Genomic DNA, 26,284 nt, shown 5'->3' with positions numbered 1-26,284 from the left:
CATGACTCCTAGGGATGAGCCTGTCTCTGGCATCATGGGATTGAGAAAGCCTTCTTGACCAAAAGGGGGATGAAAATTAAACAAAATAAAGTCTCAGTGGCTTGAGAGATTTCAAATAGAGTCAAGAGGTCATTCTGGAGGTTATTCTTATGCATTGTATAGATATCTTTTGGGGGGGGGTTAATGTATTGTAATAGTTAGAAGGAAATGCTTCAATAGTTAGAATTGAAACTGTAATCCAATATCCTTGATTCTTGAAGATGATTGTGTGACTATATAGTGTTTGTGGTGTGACCAGGTGACTGTGAAAATCTTGTGAATGACATTCCCTTTATCCAGTGTATGGACCAATGAGTAAGAGAATAAAGACCAAAAATAAATAAATAGTAGAAAGGATAAGGGGTATAGGATGTTTTGGCTGTTCTTTTTTATTTTTATTTTTATTATTGTCTTTATTTTTTATTTTTGATGTAATAAAACTGTTCAAAAATTGAATGTGGTGATGAATGCACAACCATATGATGATACTGTGAATGGTTGATTGTATGCTTTGGATGATTATATGGTATGTGAATACATTTCAATAAAATTGGATTAAAAAGTAAGTTATTAGAACTATGAATTTCCCTCTACACACTAATTTACCTGAATCGCATAAGTTTGATTATATTGTATTTTCATGTTGATTCACTTTTTGTAATTTTCCCACAGTTATGCACATTGTATGTGCATTGTGTGTGCATAACACAATTTATCCATTTATTTATTAATGAACAGTTAAGTTGATTCCAAATTTTTGTTATTATGAATAGTGCTGCTATGAACATTTATAAAGTATTTGTTTTGATTACCTATTTTCAATTCTTTGAGGTACATACCTAGATGTGGAATTGTTGGGTATGTGGTTATTCTATGTTTGGATTTTTAAGGAACCACAAAAATATTTTCCATGGCATTTGGACCATTTCACATTCCCAAAAGTGATGTGCAAGGGTTCCAATTTCTCTACATCCTCACCATCACTTGTTATTTATTTTCTGTTTAAAAATGTATAGCCATCCTAGTGGGTGTGATATAGTATATCATTGTGGTTTTGATTTGCATTTCCCTAATGACTAACGATGTTGAGCATCTTTTCATGTGCTTCTTGGACATTTTTATATCTTCTTTGTGGACATTTCTATTCAAGCCTTTGCCCATTTTGTAATTGGGTTGTTTGACATTTTTTATAGTTGAGATAAGGGTCCTTTACATAATCTGAACACCAGACCCTTACTAAGTATATAGTTTGAAAATATTTTTCCCATTCTGTATATTGTCTTTTCACATTTTTGATAATGTCTTCTGATGCACAAAACTTTTTAATTCTGATCAAGTGCAATTTATCTATTTTTTCCTTTGTTGCTTTTGTTTTTGGTGTTATATCTAAGAATCCATTGTAATCCAAGACCCTTAAGGTTTCCTCATATGTTTTCTTCTAAGATTTTTATATTTTTAGCTCTTATATTGAGGTCTTTGATCCATTTTAACTTAATTTTCTCCATAAGGTGTGAAGTAAGTATCCATACTTACTCTTTTACATGTGTATATCCTGTTGTCCCAGCACCATTTGTTGAAGAGACTGCTTTTTTCACCACTAAATGTTCTTGGTACCTTTGTCAAATTTTGGTTGAACATAAATGTAGGGCATTTTATTGGATTCTCAGTTCTATTCATTCCTTTCAGTCTATATGATGATTCTTATGCAAATAACATAATGTTTTGTTACCTGTAGCTTTGTCATACATTTTGAGATCAGGATTTGTGGATTCCCTACTTTTGTTAATTTTCAACACTGCTTTGGCTAAGACCCCTTCAAGACCACTTGCAATTCCATTTGAATTTGAGGATTGGCTTTTCCATTTTTTAAAAAAATAGCCATTAAAATTTTATAGGGGTTACATTAAATATGTATATCACTTTGGGGAATATTTCCATCTTACAATATTGAGTCTTCATGAGCATGGGATATGTCTCCACTTCTTTAGAACTTCTATAACTTCTTTCAACAATGTTTTGTGTTTTTCAGCATACAAATCTTTCATCTCTTTGGTTAAATTTATAACAAAGTACTTTGTTATTTTCAATAAATAAATCAATAAATTGTTTTCATCATTTCATTTTCAGATTGTATATTACTGGTGTATAGAAACACAACTGACTTTTACATGTTGACATTTTACCCTTCAGCATATTGAATTTGTTTATTAGCTCTTTTAGTTATTTCTGAGTGGATTCTTTGGCATTTTCTATATATTGGGTCATTTTTAACCTGAGAAAAAATAGGTTTACTTCTCCTTTTCCAGTTTCAATCCTTTTATTTATTTTTCTGGTCTAATTTGTCTGGATAGAGCTTCCAGTGCAATGCTGAAAGGCAGAGATGAAAGCAGGAATTCTTAACTTGTTCTTAATTGTGCTGGTTTGAATCTATTATGTTTCTATTATGTACCACAGAAAATCTATGCTTTAGTCCTGATCCAATCTTGTCAAAGCAGCCATTTCTTTTCATCCTGATTCAGTGCTGTAGGTTGGAAGCTTGAATAGATTATCTCCACAGAAATGTGGCATGCCCAGTTGTGAGAATGACCTTTGATTAGATGGAGATGTGACCCCACCCATGCCAGGTGAGTCTTGATTAGTTTACTAGAATCATTTAAAAGAGGAAACATTTTGGAGAGAGTAGAAACTGCAGAAGCAACAGAAACAACTGAGCCTACAGAAAGTCAGAGCAGAGCTGACACAGCTGCTGACACTTGGAGAACAGATATACGGATGTTTGGAGATGCTTAGAGCCCAGCAGATGTTGTCATGAGATGCTAAGCATACCAGAACCTAGAGAGAGCCAAGGAAAGCCAAGAGAAGAAAGCCAGTCTTGGAAAAGCACAGTGAGAAACCCCCACAGGAACAGAGGCTGAAAGCATTGGATCCCAGGAGCAAGGCACCAGCAGATGCCAGCCATTGACTATCCCACTGACAGAGGTGTTCCTGACCCATCAGCCTTCCTTGAATTAAGGTATCTTTTCCTGGATGCCTTAGTTTGGACATTTTTATAGGTTTAGAACTGAAAACTTGTAACTTACTAAATTCCCCTTTTCAAAAGCCATTTCATTTCTGGTATATTACATTCTGGCAGCTTATAAACTAAAACACTGAACTGAGGCAGTGTTCTTGCCTGCCATGCTGGAGACCTGGGTTCTATTCCTGGTGCCTGCCCATGCTAAATAAATAATAAAACACTGATCTGAGGGGTAAAGGTTCCACTCCTTAACTACTGAATACGATGTCAGTGCTTGGTTTTTCATAAATGCCTTTATCTTGTAGGGGAAATTCCATTCTTTTCCCAGGTTTTAAAATATTTTATACATGAATGTGTGTTGGGTTTTATCAAATGATTTTTCTACACCAATTAAGATGATCATGTGAGTTTGTTCTCTTCATTCTATTAATGTAGTGTACTGTATGGGTTGATTTTTCTGTATTGAATCAAATTACATTCCTGAGATAAATACCGTTTGATCATAATGTATATTTTACATATTCCTGGATTTGTTTTTTTAGTATTTTATTTAGGACTTTTGCATCAATATTCATATAGAATATAGATCTTGTAGCTCCTTCTCTTGTGATGTCTTTTTGTGGCTTTTGAGTCAGTGTAATGCTAGCCTTATATAATGAGTTAGGAAGTATTCTTTCCTCTTTTATTTTTTGAAAGAGTTTGAGAAGAATTGGTATAAAATGTTATTTAAATGTTTCATAGAATTCAACAATGAAGCCACTTCTTCCTAGGATTTTATTTGTTTGGAAAAAATGATTATTGATTCAATGTTTTTGTAAGTAACTTTCCTTTTTCTTTGATATGGGCAGACTCCGGGAATCTAACCTGGGTCTCTGGCATGGCAGGCAAGAATTCTGCCACTGAGCCGCCATTGCACCACCCTGATTCAATATTTTATTATCTTGTTATAGGCTTCTGTTTGTATTTTCTATTTCTCCTTCAGCCTGTTTGGTAATTTGTGTGTTTTTAGGAATTTGTCCATTTCATCTATGTCATCTAATTTGTTTGTATAAAATTGTTTATGCTATTCACTTATAATCCTTTTTATTTCCATCAAGTCTGTCATTTAGGATTTTATTTATTTCCATCCTACTTCATTTTTTCTTTGTCAGCCTAACAAAAGGCTTGCCAATTTTGTTGACTGTTTCAAAGAACTATCTTTTTCTTTCACTGATTCTATCATTTTTCTCTTGTCTATTTCTTTTTTTTTTTTCAGGTGCATGGTCTGGGAATCGAATCCGGATCTCCCACATGGAAGGCAAGCATTCCACCACTGAAACACCCGTGCACCCCTCTTGTCTATTTCTTTTATCTCTTCTGTAATCTTTATTATTTCCTTCATTCAGGTGTGGTTTCAGGTATTCTTTGAGATCTTTCTTAGTTTTAAATATAAGCATTCACAGCTATAAATTTCCTTCTGAACATTGTTCTTCATTACACATGTTGCATGTTGTATTTTCGCTTTCATTAATCTCCATGTATTTTCAAATTTCTCTGTGATTTTTTTTGACCCATTTGCTGTTTAATTTCCACATATTTAAGAAATTTTCAGTTTTCCTTTTTTCATGGATTTTTTTTTTTTTTTTGCATGGGCAGTCACCGGAAATCGAACCCGGGTCTCCGGCATGGCAAGCGAGAACTCTGCCTGCTGAACCACCGTGGCCCGCCCTTTTATTGATTTTAATCTTCATTTCTTTCTATTTAGAGAAGATTATCTGTATGATTTCAATCTTTTAAAATTTATTGATTTCGTCTTGAGGTCTAACATATGGTATCTTGGATTATGTTGCATGTGCACTTGAGAGTACTGTGCATCCTGCTGGTTTTGGAAGAATGTTGTATATGTTGGGTCTAGTTAGCTTATATTGTTTTACAAGTCCTCAATTTTCTTATATATCTCCTGTCTAGATGTTTTGTCCATTATTGAATATAGAGTATTGAAGCCTACACATATTATTGTAGAACTGCCTATTTCTCCCTTCAATTATGCCAAATGTTGTTTAATATGTTTTGGGGCTTCGTTGTAACATATATATGTTTTTAGCTAGTATATCTTTTTGAAGGATTATTCAATACATATTATCCTTCTTTATTTCATGTAAAACTTTTAAATTTAAAGTCCATTTTGTATGTTAGTGCAGCCGTCCCACTCTCCTTTGGTTACAATTTGCGTAGAATATCTTTTTCCATTCTTCCACTTTCTCCTGATTTGTGGTTTTTGGATATAAAAAGAGTCTCCTGTAGACAACATATACATGGACCATGTTTTTTTTTTTAATTCAAAAATCTTTACTGAGGCCTCGTCCTCCATCCTCCTCCCCTCTTTCTTCCAGTCTCTGCTGGCTTCCCTCCCCCAGCGGCTGCCAGTGAGCGCAAGCGCCGCAGAGCCCCCAAGCCACTGCTGCCGCAGCTGTGAAGCACACGGGTGATGCCGAACTGGTGGCTGGAGGCTGAGGAAGCGAAGGTGAGGGTGGAAGGAGGTCCACGGGCAGCTAGAGGCCAGGCCACGCGGGCCTTTGGGCGCCGAACACACTAAGACAGCGGCCCCCTGACCCCACCACCGCACGTCCCTAATGGCCGCGGGTTGCGCCCGAGAGTTTGTAGTGCGGTCTCCAGGGCCCCTCCAGCCTAGGGACCAGTGAGGGAGCACCAGCGGGATGGTGGCAGCAGCATGAAAGTGATGGTGTGTTTCAGGAGGACTGGGGTGGTCGTGCCATGTGGAGACAGCAACTTAAAAGCTTTCAACCTCATCGAACAAGTGCTGACCTGATACAGGAAGGCTATCACCAAGGACCAAACTACTGGATTCAGGTGCATTGATTGGAGCACGGAGATGGAGGAATACTAAGTCTTGATGACATTCTGTGCAATATAGCAGATGATAAAGACAGACTGGTAGTAGTGTTTGACGAGGAAGAGCCACATCACAGAGGTGATGACACCAGTGCCAGCTCCACAGGCACCCCAGAGTCCAGAGCTATTTATTTAACAGTGAGCTTGGCACCAACAATATTTCAGCCTTATCAAGCAACAAGTGAAATTGAGGTCATACCTTCTGTCCTTTATGCAATTATGCCTCTTCATGTCCGACAAAGCAGTGACCCAGATTTAATGGGCATCTCAACTTCTGTTAGTGATAATGTTTTCTTTTTGAAGAGTCTTCATGGAAAAATCCCACTTGCTGGTCTGCAACAGCTGGCTTCCTCAAGCAAAACACTGCTGATAACCTAAAGCCTGTGATAGGAAGATTAAAACTGCAGAAGCCTCCCAAGGGATACTAGTAACTGGTCTAACCAATTTCAGAGAGACAATGCTTGCTTGTCCCTGAGCACCAATCATCTCATGGTGAACAAGTGGCTGGAGATGCAAGAACAGGGTGAGGATGGGACAGAAGAAGACAATACAATAGCTGTGTTGAACTAGTTGGATATGCTGATACTGGATTGGAAAATATACCCAACTTTTCTCTGGATGATTTGGTAAAGCTTGCACAAGCCCCCAACAATGGAGGGCCTCTGGGAAACCATGTAGTGCCTTTCAGTGCTTGAGGCAGCAGAACCCTGGGGTTATTAGTAAAATGATTGGAGAAAGGTGGTAAAGCTGAACAAAAAAATCTTTTCATGAGAATGATTGCGTTGTCAGATTAATGATGATGACCTTAAACAAAAGAGAAGATTTGAACAAACACAACATATGTTTCACCAAGCCATGCGGAACACCCATTATTTGTTCCATGTGGTTCCAGAAGCAGATAAAGAGCAGTACGAACCCACTATCCCAAAGTGAGAACATTTACTATTCCAGCAGATTCAGCCCTGACAGCCAGTATACTGACAACAGGAGTGTGAACAGCAGAGGACACCAGACTCTCCACAGGACCCCCAGATTGAACAGCCGGTCTGTGCAGATGGACTTGCACCCACAACTATCTCACAGCACCAACCCCACCAGAAAACCACCATCTGCCCTGGCTCCAACCCTGTAAAATGTATTTAACATGAATGTGAGTAGTGGCTATAATACCAAAAAATTAGGCAAGCAGCTTAATATCCAGCTGAAGACAGGTACAGGAGGTTTGGGATTTAGCATCACTTCCCAAGATGCAACAATAGGTGGCTCAGCTCCAATTTATGTGAAAAACATCCTCCCAAGAAAAACTGCCATTCAAGATGGCAGGCTTAAGGTAGGAGATACACCTTGTAGAAGTAAATGAAATAGATTTAGCAGGCAAATCCCAAGAGGACATTGTCTCCCTGCTGAGAAGTACCAAGATGGAAGGGATTGTGAGTCTTCTGATCTTTCACCAGGAAGACTCCTTCCACCCATGGGAACTGAAAGCTGAAGATGAGGATACTGTTCTCACACCTGATGGCACCAGGGAATTCCTGAAGTTTGAAGTTCCACTTAATGATTCAGGATCAGCTGGTCTTGGTGTCAGCATCAAAGATAACTGGTCAAGAGAGAACCATGGAGATCTGGGAATCTTTGTCAAGTCCATCATTAATGGAGGAGCAGCCTCTAAAGATGGAAGGCCATGAGTGAATGATCAACTGATAGCAGTAAATGGAGAGTCCCTGTTGGGCAAGACAAAGCAAGATGCTATGGAAACACTAAGAAGGTCTATGTCCACCAAAGGAAACCAAAGAGGAATGATCCAGCTTATTGTAGTGATGCAAATAAGCAAGTGCAATGAGCTAACATTACCTAGACCTGAGCTGTCCATTGATATGGTGTTGGATGACAAGAAACAAAGAATTTTCCATTCTGTCTACAGTAGGACTGATGGGCTTGAATATTTGCCCTCAAGAATTGCTTCATTCAGCAAGATAATGGGTAAATATAAGCTGTCCCCCACAGTGAATATGCCCCAAGATGAAACTGCCATGATGGAAGATGACAGTTGCCATTGCTTCCTCCACATCTTTCTGATTAATTGTCTTCTAACATCCATTGATGATATGAGCTTCAGGACCATGAATACTGGTACCTAAGCTAAAGCTGCAATCAGTAATTCAGCCAATTGCTCTGAGTCCAGATATTGATCCACGTCTTGCTTTTCAACAAGAAAGATTTGGATGCCAGAGTAACAGAAAAATGCACAAAGCAATTTTCAGATGCCAGCCAGTTGTATTTTGTTAAAACGTGAAAATCTAAAAGCATGGATTTAGGTATAGTTGACAAGTCTAAAATCAATACAGTGGATAACTAGAAAGCAGGTTCCCCCAGCAGAGATGTGGGGCCTTCCCTGGACCTAAAGAAGTCCAGCTCATTAGAGTCTGCAAACATCAGTGGCTGAGATGACCTTGAATGTGGACAATCCTTTCCACTGGCCCTGATCATGGTTAATCAGAGGAAGGGGTTGCAATGAGATCTTCATAGCTACAATTGACAAGTCTTATGATAACCCTACAGTAGATGATGATAATGAAGGCATGGAAACCTTGGAAAAAGACAGAAGAAAGTTCAGGATCAGGGAGAGCCTGTATCCACAGCCAGTGACAAGCCTTCCTACTCTCTGGAGAGACAAATGAATGGAAACCAAGAGAAAGGTGATAAGACTGATAGGAAAAAGAATAAAACTGGAAAAGAGAAGAGAGAGAGGGAGAAGGAAATGATAAAACGAAAGCCAAGAAGGGAACACTGAAGGGCTTGAGAGTCATGTTCAGCCTTGCCAAACTGAAGCCTGAGAAGAGATGAACACCAAACTATATTCAAAATGTCTTGAGCAGAACATATTGCACAGTTGTTTTTTTAAAGCAAACAATAAATTTACTTTTTAATGCAATTTTATTGAGATACATTCACACATCATACAATTCATCTGAAGTATACAATCACTGACACAGTATCATCTCACTTGTGCATATATCCCTATGATCAATTTTAGAACATTTTCATTAATCCAGGAAATGAAAATACAAAAGAAAACCCTAATCCTCCCATGTCCCTTGTTCCCCACAATTATTATTATTTTAAAAAGTTTTAATTGATAAAGCTTTACACACATACAGTCAACACATGTTGTACAATCAAAGGCTCACAATATCATCACATAGTTGTGTATTCATCACAGTGATTATTTTTTAGAACATTTGCATCACTCAAGAAAAAGAAATAAAAGGGAAAAATAACTTCATACCCCTTACCCCTCCCTCTCATTTACCACCAGTATTTCCATCTACCCAATTTATTTGACACTTTGTCCACCTTATTGTTTATCTATTCTTTATCCATATTTTTTTTACTCATCTGTCCATACCCTGGATAAAAGGAGCAACAGACACAAAGTTTTCACAATCCCATAGTCACATTGCAAAAGTTACTTCTGTATACAACCATCTTCAAAAATCAAGGTTAGTGAAACAGCTCAACAGTTTCAGGTACTTCCCTCCAGCCACTCCAATACACTATAAACTAAAAAAGGATACCTCTATAATGCATAAGAATAACCTCCAGGATAGCCTCCTGACTCTGAAATCTCTCAGCCACCAAAAGTTTACTTTGTCTCATTTCTCTCTTACCCCTTTTGGTCAAGAAGGCTTTTTCAAGCCCTTGATGCTGGGTGCCGGCTCATCCTGACAGTTCTGTCTCACATTTCCAGGGAGGTTTATGTCCCTGGGAGTTGGGTCTCATGAAGGGGGGAGGGCAGTGAGTTCATCTGCTGAGTTGGCTTAGAGAGAGAGGCCACATCTGAGCCACAAAAGAGGTTCTCTGGGGGTAACTCTTCAGCCTAATTTTAAATGTGCTTAGCCTATCCTTTACAGGAGTAATTTCATAGGAGCAAATCCCAAGATTGAGAGCTCAGCCTTTTGATTTGGTTGTCCCTACTGTTTTCAAGAATATCAGAAATTCTTCAAATGGAGAAGTTGAGTATATCCTCTTCCTCCCTAGTCCCCTAAGGGGACCTTGCAAATACTTCTTTATTCAATGCCCAAATTACTTTGAGATGTATCAGGGTATCATACTAACCTGGACATACCAACAAGATCTCACATGCTATTCAAGATTCCATGTATTTATGGTGTTCAACTAAACTGACCATACAAGTTAAATTAGGAAATGCACTACCCAAAATATAAATTTCATACCAAATAAACATCTCTCCCTTTTGTCTCACACAGAAGTTGAAATTTTAAAATATGCCCAACATCACCCTTTACCCTATATTCTAATTTACCTTAGTCCTATCCAGATCAGCTTCATTCATATCTCTACTCAAAGGGTGATCACTTTTTCAACTTTAGAGCAGTTCCTGTGTTGAATACTGCTGACTTTCATAGCCTCAGAGTCAGTCTCAGATATGACATAAATACCTGAAGTTTCTGGGAATGACCAAGTTTTAAACAATCAGCTCAGTATCTCAGAATTTAGAAATAACAGTTACAACTCCTGATTATATGTGACTGCCATAAGAACTTACAATCTAGGACCCTTATGATAGGCCCCAACCTAATAACCCATGTTTTCCACTTCAGTTCCCCAAGTTTTTATATTATGGTTAGTCCATATGATTGAGGCATGATAATATTTATCTTTTTGTCCCTGACATTTCATTCAACATCCTTAAGGTTCATACCCTAGTTAGTTGCATGTCTCACAACTTCATCCCTTCCTGAGACCACTCAGTAATCCATTGTATGTATATACTATAGTTCCTTTTCCCATTCCTCTATCATTGTGCCCTTAGGCCACATCCATCCATTGTGGATCAAAAACAGAAACAGTGTGTAAATGCCCATTTGAGTCCACACACTCAGTTCCTCCAAGTATATACTGAGCAATGGGTCTCAGAATCATATGGCAACCCCACCCCTAACTTCCTATGGAACCACCACACTGCCCTCCAAGGAGCTGCACCTCTGTTTCCCTACCAACGGTGAATAGGTCCAGCTCTTTCTCCACATTATCTCTGGCACTTGTTACTCTCTGTTCATTTCTTTTTTACATTCTCTATGATTCCATTTGTATAACATTCAAGAACAAGCAAAATTTCATGGTGACTGATATCAGAATAGTTATTATTTCTGAGAGTGGGGAAAGGGAGGTTTTGACAGGGAAAGGTTATGAAGGAACCTTCTGAAGTAATCTAAGTTGTGGCTCTATGAGTGCATACATATTATATGTTTGCATTATGTTTGAATGAAGAAAAGGGGAGGAGGGAACCACCAAGAGAGTGAAAAGAAAAGTCATAAAGTGGGAGATTCTTTACATATATATGACAAAAGACTTGTAATGAGAATATATTTCAAAAGTCCAAAAATACCAATAAGCAAGACTTACAACCCAGTAGAGAAAAAAACTCAATAGCAAAAGACTTGAACAAGCATTTTTACAAAAAAATCTAAATAGCCAATGATGTTATGAATATTTCCCAACTTCACTAGTCATCAGAAAATGAAAATAAATCCCCAAGATATCACTGCACAGAAACCAGCAGGGCAAAACTGAAAAAGAAGGATCACACTATACACTGGCAAGAACTTGGGAGATCAACTCCCATTCTTTGCTGGCAAGAATTTAAACTGGTTCAATCACTTTGGAAAACTCACAATATCTACTAAAGCTGAACATATCAACTCCTTACCAATCTATGATAGGAAACAGGAGATAGCCATAGTAAGTACATATTAACAAGGCATATTAAATAATAATAACTGCAAGATTAGTTTAGGCTACATTTTATTATTTTCCTTAACTCTAAAGCTATGAAATTTTTAAAAATCAGAAATTATTTTAAGAGTAGTCATTTTTGATGTGTCTAAACATCTATTTATCCCACTTAATATTTCAATAAATAATTGAGGCTAAAAGCTTGAAATGAGTAATATTTTATAAATAAACTTGTTTTCACAATTGTCAACAGACCTTCTTGTTGTGATGTAGCATGAAACCAGGGATGAAACTGAAGTCCTCCAGGAATGTTATGTGAAATTAGAACAAGCTGAGACCAAGGGTCCATAGTTTCAGGAAGCAAGTGGTTTATTAGCTCATGCACGTGGGGCTCAGCTGAGTCACCTCAAAAGTCTGAGCCCCGAACAAAATGCAACCTTACTTTTTATAGACTGTATTACATGCTAGAGATAAGGTAAACTTAATATGGCAACCAGTGATGTTAAAGGAAAGACAATTGGTTAGTTTAAGGCATGAAGCTGGGTTACAGAGGCAGATGAGCTGTTAGGGGAGGGGTCCCCATCCCAGGAATTTCTATCTTGCAGTTTCACCCATTTCTGGAGGCTATGGGAGGGGGTTTGGGGATTTTCCACAGAGGAGGCAGCCAAACCAGAAGAAATGGGGGAGAGTCCTGCCTGCTGCAAAATCTGCTTGCTACAGTGAGCCATGCTGGCATGACAAGAAAAAAAGGTCTAACCAAGTGCCAACAATGTCACCTTTTTGCTGAGATTAATGTTCTCCATCTTAGCCTTCAATAGCTTCATCTTATTCATTGTTATTGAATTTTCAATTATTTGTTGGCCAGAAGGAGAAAGCTCAATTTCTTCATTCTCATCTGTATACAGATTATACACAGAATCACCACTTAAAGATTCAGATAATGGTGTTAAAGTGCCATCTCCCCTATCTACTACTCAAAAAAAAATTCAATTGCTCTCCTTCTCAGTATACCAAAAACATAACTTGTTTGTTGCAGGAGGTCTTCTCCCAGACCTCATCTCTACAAGAATCCATGTACTCAACCATCTCCCTAAGCAGATCTTCCACAGGAACTCTTCTAGTATTTATAGGTCCACCATGCATAGTCAGTACCAGCTTCAGTGTACAACCTTCTGAAATGTTGTAATCATTCAAGCAATAATCATCTTCAAGTTCCATGTTATTCCAAATTAACTGCTGCTGACAGATGGAAATACCCTGCCCTCCCTGTGCTCAGCACATCCATTTACAGTTAAAACGTTTTATTTATACATCATGCAAGCCAACCTAAGTGTATAGACATGACATCACCACCATATTCTATATGAAGACATTTCCTTTTCATTGACAAAGAATCCATACCCCTGCCACATGCTGAGTGCCTGTTGACATTTAGTTTTAGCATAATGCCTATGTTATATTCATTGGAGGAATATTACAATGTTACTGTTGATTATACACCCTAGTGTGCATAGATTGTACTTTTCCCCATACGCCATCTATTTTCAGCACACTGCAATATTGACATTCATTTGTTCCCTCTCTTGCAAAAATATTTTTTATTTGTACATTTAATCACCATCATTGTCCACTCTAGGCATTCCTAAATTATACCATCTCAGTCTTTGTCCTCTATCTTTCCTTTTGGTTTCATATGTACCTCCAGGCCTTCTCCCTCAATCATACTCGCATTCAGCTTTATTCAGTGTACTTATATTATTGTGCTACAATCAGGTAGTATTGTGCTATCTATTTCTGAATTTTTACAAGCAGTCCTGTTGTACAATGTGTATTTCTTCAGCACCAATTGCCCAATATCTACCCTATTTCAATCTCTTAATAACCTGTGTTTTTAATGCCAACCCTCAAAGTTCATTCATTAATGTTAGTTCATATTACAGAGACTATACAGTATTTGTCCTTTTGTTTCTGGCTAATTTCACTCAACATAGTGTTCTCAAGGTTCATCCACATTGTTACATGCTTCATAACTTTATTCAGTCTAACATATGTGTAATATTTCATCATATGTATATACCACAGAATGTTTAGCCAATCATGAATATTTGGACTGTTTACATCTCTTGGCAATTATAAATAGTGTTGCTATAAACATGAGTGTGCAAATGTCTGTTTGTGTATTTGCCTTCAGTTCCTCTGAATATATACCTACAAATGAGATTGCTGGATCATATGGCAAGTCTATACTTAGCTTCCTGATGAGCCACCAAACTATCTCCCAGAGTGGTTGCACCATTTTATATTTCCACCAACAGTGGCTAAGTGTGCCTTTTTTTCCACATCCTTTCCAGCACTTGTCATTTTCTGTTTTTTTTTCCATAATGGCCAGCCTAGTGGATGTCAGATAATATCTCATTGTAATTTTGATTTGCATTTCCCTAATGGCCAGTGAAGTTAAGCCTCTTTTCACATGCGTTTAGCCATGTGTATTTCCTCTTCTGAGAAATGTCTGTTAATGTCTTTTGCCCATTTTGTAATAGGGTTGTTTGTCTTTTTGTTGTTGAGTTGGAGAATCTATATATATTTTGGATACTGCACCCTTATCATTTGTGGTTTCCAAATACTGTCGCCAATTGCATAGGTTACCTTTTTTACTTTCCTAACAAAGTTCTTTGATGAACAAGTGTTCAATTTTGAGGAGTTCCCATTGATCTATTTCTTTTTTCAATGCTTGTGCTTTGTGTGTGAGGTCCACGAAACCACCTCTTATAACAAATTTTATAAGATATTTCCTACATTTTCTTCTAAAAGTTTTATGGTCATAGCACTAATGTTTAGGTCTTTGATCCCTTTTCAGTTAATTTTTGTATAGGGTGTGAGATATGGATCCTCTTTCATTCTTCTGCATATAGATATCCAGTTCTCCAAGCACAATTTATTGAATAAGTTGCTCTGTCCTAGGGGGATTGGCTTCACTGCCTTATCAAAGATCAATTGTCTACAGGTGAGAGGGTCTATTTCTGAATACTCTATTTGATTCCATTGATCAGTATATCTATCTATGCCATTACCATGCTGTTTTGGCCACTGTACCTTCATAATACACCTTAAAGTCAGGCAGTGTGAGACCTCCAACTTAATTTTTCTTTCTCAAGATATATTTAGCTATTTGGGGCACCCTGCCCTTCCAAATAAATTTGGATATTGGTTTTTCTAATTCTGTAAAGTAAGTTTATGGGATTTTAATTGTTATTTTATTGAATCTATAAATCAATTTGGGTAGACTTGACACCTTAACCAAATTTAGTGTTCCAATCCATGAACATTGTATGCCCTTCCATTTATTTAGGTTTTCCATGATTTCTTTTAGAAATTTCTTGTAGTTTTCTGTGTATAGGCTTTTTGTATCCTTAGTTAAATGTATTACTAAATATTTGAGTCTTCTGGTTGTTATTGTAAATGAAATTTATTTCTTGATATCCTCCTCAGATTGCTCATCACTAGTGTATAGAAATTACTGATTTTGGGGGGGTATTGATCTTGGATCCTGCCACTTTGCTGTACTCATTTATTAGTGCTAGTAGTTCTATGATAGTTTTTTGGGAGTTTCAATGTATAGTATAGGGTCATCTGCAAACAGTGGGAATTTTACTTCTTCCTTTCCAATTTTGGATGCCTTTTATTTCCTTTTCTTGTCTAATTGTTCTGGCTAGAATTTCTAGCACAATGTTGAATAACACTGGTGACAGTGGGCATCCTTGTCTTGTTCCTGATCTTAGAGGGAAATCTTTCAGTCTTTCCCCATTGAGGGTTATGTTAACTGTGGGTTTTTCATATTGTATTAGTTAGGGTTCTCTAGAGAAACAGAATCAACAGGGAACACTTGCAAATATAAAATTTATGAAAGTGTCTCACGTGACCGTAGGAATGCAGAGTCCAAAATCCACAGGGCAGGCTGCGAAGCCGATGACTCCAATGGGTGGCCTGGATGAACTCCACAGGAGAGGCTCACCAGCCAAAGCAGGAATGCAACCTGTCTCCTCTGAGTCCTCCTTAAAAGGCTTCCCATGATTGGATTTAACATCACTAATTGCAGAAGACACTCCCCTTTGGCTGATTACAAATGGAATCAGCTGTGGATGTAGCTGATGTGATCATGACCTAATCCTATGAAATGTCCTCATTGCAACAGACAGTCCAGCGCTTGCCCAATCAGATGAGCAGGTACCACAACTCGGCCAAGTTGACACCTGTCCCTAACCATGACACATATATTCCCTTTATCATGTTGAGGAAATTCCCTTCTATTTATATTCTTTGAAGTGTTTTCATCAAGAAAGGATGTTAAATTTTGTCAAATGCCTTTTCTGCATCAATTGATATCATCATGTGGTTTTCCTGCTTTGATTTGTTGATATGTTGCATTACATTAATTGATTTTCCTATGTTGAACCATTCTTGCATACCTGGAATAAATCCCATTTGGAATAAATCCCACTTGCTCTTGGTGCATAATTCTTTTAATGTGTTCCTGGATTCAATTTGCAAGTATTTTATTGAGGATTTTTGCATCTATATTCATTAAAGAGATTAGACTTTAATTTTCTTTTCTTGTAATATCTTTGTCTGACTTTGGTTTTATGGTGATGTTGGCTTCATAGAATGAGTTAGGTACCTTTCCCTACTCTTCACATTTTTGGAAGAGTTTGAGTAGGATTGGTACTAATTCTTTCTTGAATGCTGCATAGAATTCACATGTGAAGCCATCTAGTCCTGGACTTTTCTTTTTCTTTTTTCTTTTCAGCTTCTTGATAATTGATTCAATCTCCTTACTTCTGATTGGTTTTGAGATCATCTCTATCTTCTCAGGTCAATTTGCTTGTTCATACCTTTCTAGGAAGTTGGCCATTTCATCTATGTTGTCTTGTTTATTAGCATATATTTCTTCATAGTATCCTCTCATTACTTCTTTTATTTCTGCAGGGTCAGTGGTTATGTCTCCTCTTCCATTTCTGATTTTATTCATTTGCATCCTCTCTTTCTCTTTCTCTCTCTCTCTCTTTCTGTCTATCTAGGTAAAGGTCCATCAGTTTTATTAATTTTCTCAAAAAAACAACTTCTGGTTTGTTGATGTTCTCAATTGTTTTCAATTTCATTTATCTGCTCTAATCTTTGTTTCTCTTAGTTGCTATTTTGAATGGAAACTTCTTAATTGCTTCTTTGGTTAGCTCATTACTAGTGTATACAGGCACTACTGATATTTATGCATTAATTTTGTATCCTGCCACTTTGCTGATTTTGTTTATTAGTTCAAGTAACTTAGTTATAGATGTCTCAGGATTTTCCAAATATAGGATCATGTCATCTGCAAATAAGGAAAGTTTTACTTCTTCCTTTATGAATTGGATGACTTTTATTTCTTTTTCTTACTTGATCACTTTAGCTAGGACTGCTAGTACAATGTTGAACAATAGTCGTGGCAATGTGCATCCTTGTCTCATTCCTGATCTTAGGGGGAATGCTTTCAATTAATTACCATTAAGTATGATGCTGACTACGAGGTTTTCAAATATGTCCTTTATCATATTGAGGAAGTTTCCTTCTATTCTTGGCTTTTGAATTGTTTTTATCAAGAAAGGATGCTGAATTTTTGTAAAAGCCTTTTCAGCCCCAATCAAGATGATCATGTGAGTTTCCCTTTTGATTTGTTAATTGTTGAATTGCATTAATTTAGTTTTCTTGTATTGAACCACTGTTGCATACCTGGAATAAACCCCACTGTGTGGTGTATAATTCTCTTAATGTGCTATTGGATTCAAATTGCAAGTATTTTGTTGAGAATTTCTGCAGCTATATTCATTAAGGATATTGCCCATAGCTTTCCTTCCTTGTAGTATCTTTATCAATTTTTGCTATTAGCTTCTACAATGAGTCAAGTGATGTTCCATTGTCTTCAGTTTTTCTGAAGAGTTTGAGCAAGATTGGTGTTAATTCCTTTTTGAAATGTTTGATGAAATTCCCCTGTGAAGCCATCTGGGCCTGAGCTTTTCTCTGTAGGGATGTTTTGATGACTGATTGAACCTCTTTACTTGTGATTGGGTTCTTCAGGTCTTCCATATCTTCTCAAATCACTATAGGCTGTTTCTGTGTTTCTAGGACATTGTTCATTTCATCTTGTTTATTGGCATACAGTTGTTTATGGTATTCACTTACGATTTTTTCTTATTTCTTCAGGGTCAATGGTAGTGACCTCCCTCTCATTTCTGATGTTATTTATTTTCATCTTCTCTCTTTTTTAACTTGTCAGTCTAGCTAAGGGTTTTTCAATCTTATTGATCTTCTCAAAGAATCAATTTTTGGTTTCATCATTCCCTCTATCATTTTTTTCTTCTCCAGTTCATCTATATCCCCTTTAATCTTTGTTATTTATTTTCTTCTACTTGCTTTAGGGTTAGTTTGCTGTTCTTTTTGCAGTTTCTTCAGTTGTTTGGCTAGGTCTTTGGCTTTAACTCTTTCTTTCTGCTTTTTTTAAACCTTTTTATTGTGTAATATAGCATATATACAAAGCAATAATTTCCAAAGCACTCTTCAAGAAATATTTACAGGACAGATCCCAGAGTTTGTCATGGGCTAACATCCATCATCTCAGGTTTTTCCTTCCTGTTCCTCCAGAAAATTGAAGGCTGGAAGGAGTATATTTTTTACCATCATCATTGGTGTGTGTGTGTGTGAAAAATATATTAAAAGAGCAACAAATTTCAAAGCACAGCACAACAATTAGTTATAGAACAGATTTCAGAGTTTGGTATGGGTTTACCATTCCACAACTTCAGCTTTAAATTTCTAGCTGCTCTAAGATACTGGAGACTAAAAGAAATATCAATATAGTGAATCAGCAATCATACTCATTTGCTAAACTCCACCTTTCCTGTATAATACCACCATCAACTTTGATCTTTCTCCCACTCTTTACGATATTTGAGCTATGCTCAGTCTAACATTTTCATGTTGGAGGGGTCTGTTGATAATATGGGATGGAGGATCGAACTGATTGATGTTCTGGAGAGGCTGGCCTCTCTGCATTTCAGAATTTATCTGGTCCAGGGACCCATCTGGAGGTTGTGAATTTCTGGAAAGTTACCCCAGTGCATGGAACTTATATATTGCCCTGGGTGTTCTTTAGGATTGGCTAGAATGGTTTTGGTTGAGGTTTGGCAAATTATGATAGGTACCAATGTCTAACTGAAGCTTGTGTGTAAGAGTGACCTCCAAAGTAGACTCTTGCCTCTATTTGAAATCCCTCAGCCACTCATACCTTATTTGTTCCACTTATTTTCCTCCTTTTGGTCAGGATGGCATTGTTGATCCCATGGTGCCAGGGCCAGACTCATCTCTAGGAGTCATCTCCCATACCAGCAGGGAGACTTTCACCACTGAATGTCGTGACCCAAGTAGGGGAGAACACAATGATTTCATTTGCAGAGTTGGGCTTAAAGAGAGGCCACATCTGAGCAACAAAAGAGGTCCTACAGAAGTAACTCTTAGGCATGCTTATAGGTAGGCTAAGCTTCTTCACTACATACATAAGTGTCACAAGAGCAAGCCTTGAGATCAAGGGCTTGGCCTGTTGACTTAAGAGTCCCTAATATTTGACACAGTATCAGGTGTTTCCCCAGTGGTAAGGTTTAATAGTTCCATATTTTCTCTCCCATCCATCAAGGGACTTTGCCAATACTTTTTGATTATCTGCTTAATATACTATGGGATGTATCCAAGCATTACACTGAGCTATACAGGATTAAAGACAGTCATTCTTATTCTGGGCTCCTTGTGTTTGGATTATTTAAATGAGCTATCCAGACAAATTGGGTTAATTAGGCACTACAGAAAATTTAGATTCTAGACAAAATAAACCTTTCTTTCTTTGGTCTCAAAGAGTATATAAGGTTTTAAAATATAGACAATGTCTTCCTTACCCCTGTATTCTATATTACCTTAATCCCAACCTGATCAGCTTTGTTCTTACTGAAATACCAAGTTATACATATATAAAACAGCCTCTCAATATCCAGAAATAATAAATACCACTCCAGACTAAATGTGACTGCTATAAGAGCTTGCATCCTAGGTCCCTGTTATCTTTCTTTTTTCTTCTTTTTCCTTTTTTTTTGTTTAACTTTTTTTTTAATTGTGAAATATCTATACAAAAAAAGTGATCAATTTCCGTGTACATTTTAACAGGTAGTTATAGAATAGATTTTAAAATTTGGTATGGTTTATAGTTCTATGATTTTTTTGTTTTTTTCTTCTAGCTGATACAAGACACTGGAGACCAATAGAAATATCAATATAATTTGGCAGTGATACTCATTTGTTAAGTCCTATCTTCTCTGTTATATGCCTCCTTCTCTTTAAATAATATATGTACATAAAAGCAGTAAATTTGAAAGAATCTCACAACAATTAGTTGTAGAATAGGTTTTAGAGTTTGGTGTGGGTTACAATTCCACAATTTTAGGTTTTTATTTCTAGCTGTTTTAAGGTACTGGAGGCTAAAAGAAATATCAGTATGTCTCAGCACTCATACTCATTTGTTAAACCCAACCTTCTCTGTATAACTCCAACATCACCTTTGATCTTTCTGCCACTCTTTAGGGGTATTTGGGCTATGTTCATTTGAATATTTTCATGTTGGAGGGGGATGTTGATAAAACAGTTGTGTTAGTTAGATTCAGTTGTCAACTTGGCCAGGTGAGCATGCCTAATCTTGTTGCTGCGGACATAAGCCAACGGTATGTGAACCTCATCTGTTGCCAATTACATCTGCAGTCCACTAGGAGGCGTGCCTGCTGCAATGAGTGACGTTTGACTTAATTGGCTGGTGCTTAAATGAGATATCGCAACATAGCACAGCCTAGAAGCCTGGCATTCCTCATCTCAGCACTTGCAGCTCAGCCCAGGCCCTTGGAGATGGAGAAAGAAATCACCCTGGGGAAAGTTGTTGGAACCCAGGGGCCTGGAGAGAAGACCAGCAGAGACCATCCTGTGCCTTCCACATAAGAAAGAACCTCAGTGGAAAGTTAGCTGCCTTTCCTCTGAAGAACCAACAAAATAAATCCCCTTTTATTAAAAGCCAATCCATCTCTGGTGTGTTGCATTCCGGCAGCTAGCAAACTAGAACAACAGTATAGGGCATGGAGCTAGGTGATGTCTGTAAAGGTTGGCCCCTCTGCTTTTAGGACTTACCTGGTCCAGGGACTTATCTGGAGGTTGTAGGTTTTGGAAAGTTACTCTAGTACATGGGACCTTTGTAGAATTTTATATAATGCCATAAGTATTCTTTAGGATTGGCAAGAATGGTTTTGGTTGGGATTTGGCAAGTTATAATAGGTAGCAATGTCTAACTGAAGCATGCATAAAAGTGACCTCCAGTGTAACCTCTCAACTCTATTTGTACTCTCTCAGTCACTGCTACCTTACTTGTTTGACTTCTCCCCCCCCCCCTCCTTTTTTTTCGGGATGGCATTGTTGATCTACAGTGCCAGGGCCAGGCACATCCTTGTGAGTCATCTCCTATGCCACCAGGGAGACTTTCATCCCTGGATGTTATGACCCATCTAGGGGAGAGGGCAATGGTTTCACTTGCAGAGTTGGGCTTAAAGAGAGAAAGGCCATATCTGAGCAACAAATGAGGTCCTCCAAAGGTGACTCAGGTATACCTATAAGTAGGCTAAGCTTCTCTAGTACATACATAAGCTTCACAAGAGTAAGCCTCAAGATCAAGGGCTTGGCCTATTGATTTGGTTGTCCACAATGTTTAGCACCAGTATCCAAGGTTTCCCCAGAGTAAAATTTAATAATTCCATAATTTTTCTCCCATCCCTCATAGGATTTTGTGAGTACCTTTTGATTTTCTGCTTTATATACTCTGGATGTATCCAGGCATTATATTAAGCTATACAGGATTAAAGGCTCTCATTCTTCTTGGCTCCCTGTGTTTGGATTGTTTAAATGATCTATCCAGACAAGTTGAGTTAGATTATGTGCTACAGAAAATCTAGGTTCTGGGCATAATAAAACTTTCTTCCTTTGGTCTCAAAGAATAGGTAAAGTTGTAAAGTACAGGCAATGCATTACTTACTTCTGTATTCTTATTAACCTTAATCCTCACCTGATCATCTTCCTTCTTATCTCTAAATATCAGATTATACATACATAAAACAGCCTCTCAAAATCCAGAAATAATAATACCACTCCAGACTGAATGTGATTGCTATAAGAGCTTACGATCTAGGCCCATGTTTTCTTATGAGCATTTTCTAAAGGAGACCCTAAAATAATTGCTCTTTTGTTTCTGGCTTATTTTGCCTCATCAAGTATCCCACAGGTTCATTCACAATGTTGCATGCCTCACAACTTTGTTCCGTTTTGTAGCAGCACAATATTCAATTATATATATGCGGCATTGTTTGCCAATCTACTTCTCAGTCAGTGCATCCTTCAGCCACCTCCATTCATTAAGCTCTTTCTTCCTTTTTTAATGTAGGCATTTATAACTCTCAATTTCCCTCTCATCACTGCCTTTATGCATCCCATAGGTTTTGATATCTGTTATTCTCATTTTATTCATTCCAGATATTTACTGATTCCCCCTACAATTTTTCTTGGACCCATTAATTGTGTTGTTTAACCTTCTATATATTTGTGCAAGTTCCAATCTTTGATGCTTATTGACTTCCAGCTTCATTCCGTTATGGTCATTGAAAGTGCTTGAATAACTTTTATCTTTTTTTAAATTGTTAATACCTGTTTTGTGCCTCAGCATATGATCTATCCTAGAGAATATTCCGTGAGCACTTGAGAAGAATGTATATTGTGATGTTTTGGGGGTGTGGTGATGTATATTTACCATGTTAGGTCTAATTCATTTATTATATTGTTTTGACCCTCTATTTTCTTATTAATCATCTGTCTGATTATTCTACCTATTCAAGTTAGTGGTCTCCCACTATTATTGTAGAAACATCCATTGCTCCCTTCAGTTTGCTAGTTTTTGCCTCATGTACTTGGGAGCACCTTGATTGGGATCATAGCCATTTTTATTGTTATTTCTTCTCAGTAAATTTCCCCTTTTATTGGTATATAGTGTCCTTTATCTCTTATAATATATTTGCATTTAAAGTCTGTTTTGTCTGATGTTACTATAGCCACCTCAGCCTTTTTTTACTTGCATAGAATATCTTTTTCCATCCTCTCACTTTCAACCTATTTGTATCTTCGGGTCTAGTTTGCTTATTCTTTCTTCCACCTCCTCAAACCTTCGCTGGTGTGTTTCTAGTGTATTTTTAATTTTATCTACAGTATCTTGCTTTTCTGTAAGATCTGCTACTTTTCTATTTATTCCTTCAAATTCTTCTTTATGCTCTTCTAGTGTCTTCTTGATATCCTTTATTTCTTTAGCCATCTCATTAAAGTTATTTAGGAGATTTGTTTGAACATCTTTGATTAAGTGCTCCAAATTCTTTGTCTCCTCTGGTTTTTTAATTTGATAATTTGGCTTGCCCATATCTTCTTGCTTCTTCATGTGCTTTGTGATTTTTTGCTGGTTTCTTGGGATTTTATTATCTATTTGACAATCTGTTCAAGGCCTCCACATGCATTAGAAACCACTAGTTCTGGGGGTAGGGGTTGAGAACCGTGCAGGTCAGCTGAGAACCCTCTTGTGGGTGCAATGGGTCTGGTGATTCCCAGACTTCTGTGCAGAAAGATCTCAAGCTGTGGGATTGACAGGTTCAACTTCCCTAGCCAGCAGCTGGCCCAGGATTGCATTGCTTTTCACTGGCCAGCAAGACCCAAGCTGGTGTGTACCCATGGGCTTCATGGGTGAGGGAAGGATGCTTGGTTTTGCAATGCAGCTCCCTCCCTCACTCCCTCCTCTCTGCTCACACATGCAGTGAGCACTAGAACTATGGACCTAAGGAGAAAGGATGGGGACATCTGGACCCAGAATGTCTCTTTCACTGGCCAAAGTGTCTCTCTTGTTGCCAGCCAACTGTCAGATCAGCACTGCTCTGCATCCTCCTCTCCTCCCAAAGGAAGTGTCCCCTAGTGTCCCCCCAAACCAGACACCTGCAGCAGCCTGCCTCAGGGACTTCAATTAGAGACATTAATGAAGCTGATCTGGTTGAGACTAAAAAAATTCCCAACTCTTATGACAGACATAAATATACATGTCCAAGAAGCACAACATACTCTAAACAGAATAAACCCTAATAGACCTACACTGAGACACATACTAATCAGAATATCAAATGCCAAGGATAAAGAGAATTCTAAAAGCAGCAAGAGAAAAAAGATTTGGCACATATAAGGAATCCTCTATAAGACTAAGTGCTGTTTTCGCCTCAGAAAACATGGAGGCCAAAATATGATATATTTAAGGTATTGAAAGGGAAAATCTACCAGCAAAAAATTGGCAAAACTGCCATCCAAAAAGAAAGAAAGTTTAAAATGTTCACAAACAGAAACTGAAAATTGTTCTATGCATTATTGAAATGTGGTATTGATGACTCCAACTATTAGTGTTGAATTGTGTATTTGTCCTTTCAATTGTGCTTGTTTTTATTTAATATAATTTGAGCTCTGTTATTAGCTGCATAGGTATTAGCAATTTTTTTGCCTTCATGATGAGTTGATACATATCTCATTATAAAATGCCCTCGTTTGTCTCTAGTAACATTTTTGTCTTAAAGTCTATTTCAACTTATATTAGTAGAGCCATTCCAGCTTTCTTTTGACTGGTATATCTTTTTCCATTATTTTATTTTCAACCTATTTGTGACTCTGAATCTAAACTGTGTCTCTTGTAGACAACATATCATTGGTTCATGCTTCTTTTATCCATTATTTCAATTTCTGCCTTTTACTTGGACATTTAATCCATTTGCATTTAATTTAACTACTATTAAGGTAGGATTATGCCTGCCCTTTTGTTATCTGTTTTCTGTATGTCATATCATTTTTTATTCCTCTATTCCTTCATTATTATGTTAAATAAATACTTTAAATGTTAAATAGATATTTTCTAGTGGACAATTTTCATTCCTTTGCCTTTTCTTTTAGTATATGCCTTCAGTTATTTTCTTAGTGGTTGCTCTTTGAATTATCCTTAACATCTTAATTTATAACAATATGATTCAGATTAATACCAACTTAAATGGATGGTATATAAAAACTTTTCTCTAATATAGATCTGCTTCTTTCCCACTCCTTTGTGCTGTTATTCTCATCAAATTGTGTCTTTATACATTATAGTCCCATCAACACAGTTAACTATTGCTCTATTTAGTTGGCTTCTAAAATCAGATATGAAAAACAAACAGAATATTCATATATGCTGGCTTTCTACTTTCCTATGTAGTTATCTTTATCAGTGTCCTTTATTTCTTCATATGGCTTCAAGTTATTATCTATCATCCTGAGATACACCTTTTAAGCAGGTTTACAGGGGAGGAATTCAGTTTTTTAAATCTGGGAATGTATTAATTTATTTTTCACTTCAGAAAGATAGTTTTGTACATATAGAATTCTTGGTTGACGAGGATTTTTTCTTCCTTTCAGCACTTTAAATATGTTATTCCACTGTCTTCAGGCCTCCATCATGTCTAATAAGAAATCAATTGTTAATCTTATTGAGAATTCCTATTTTTTCGCAAATGCTTCTTTCTGTTTTTATAATGTTCTTCTTTGTCTTTGTTTTTTTATTATTATGTGTCTCAGGGTGATTCTTTTTGCATCTTTCCTGGTTGGGGTTCATTGAGTTTCTTGGCTGTATGGATTCATGTCTTTCATCAAATGTATTTATAATTTTTATTATAAGCCATTATTTATTTAAATATTCTTTCTGCCTCTTTATTGCACCTCTCCTTCTGGGATATCCATCATGTATATATTGGTAGACTTCATGGTGCTCCACAGTTTTCTGAGGCTCTATTCATTTTCATTATTCTTTTTCCTTCCTGCTCCTCAGGTTGGGTAAACTCAATTGACCTTTCATCAAGTTCACTGATTCTTTCTTCTGCCCATTTAAATCTGCTGTTGTGCCCATCCAGTGAATTTCCAATGCCCACTGAACTTTTCAAGTGCACAGGTTTTATTTAATTCTTTTTAAAAGTAAATGTATCTATTGATATTTTCTATTTAGTAAGAATGTCACTCTCATTCTTTCTTTTAGCTCTTTAGATGAGTTATCTTTTAATTCTTCAACCCATATTTAAAAATGGCTAATTTAAAGTTCTTTGTATAATAATTCCAACATCTGGACTTTCTCAGAGATTGTTTGCTTTTTAGCATGGGCAGGCACCAGGAATCAAACCTGGGTCTCTGGCATGGCAGGTGAGAACTCTGCCTGCTGATCCACCATTGCCTGCACTTTCAGAGACTGTTTTGAGTGAGTGATTTTTTATCCTATTTATGGCCCATCCTTTCTTGTTTCTTTGCATTTTTCTCATAAGCTTTTGTTGAAAATTGAACATTTTACATAACGTAACATGGCAATTTTGGAAATTAGACTTCCTTCTA

The 26,284-nt window shown here is 37.1% G+C and overlaps 1 protein-coding gene and 1 pseudogene across 1 annotated transcript in view; both read left to right on the top strand.

The window, feature by feature from the left end:
* The window catches only part of ZC3H12B (zinc finger CCCH-type containing 12B), a 154,383-nt gene that overhangs the window by 36,518 nt on the left and 91,581 nt on the right, over positions 1 to 26,284 (top strand). The gene's annotated exons all lie outside the window — the stretch shown is intronic.
* LOC143670586 (partitioning defective 3 homolog) lies at positions 5,766 to 8,791 on the top strand (annotated as a pseudogene).

Source organism: Tamandua tetradactyla, chromosome X (genome assembly GCF_023851605.1).
Source record: "Tamandua tetradactyla isolate mTamTet1 chromosome X, mTamTet1.pri, whole genome shotgun sequence".
Classification (NCBI taxonomy): Eukaryota; Metazoa; Chordata; class Mammalia; order Pilosa; family Myrmecophagidae; genus Tamandua; species Tamandua tetradactyla.
Note: the sequence above shows the minus strand (reverse complement) of the source record. Positions and strands in the feature narration are given on the sequence as shown.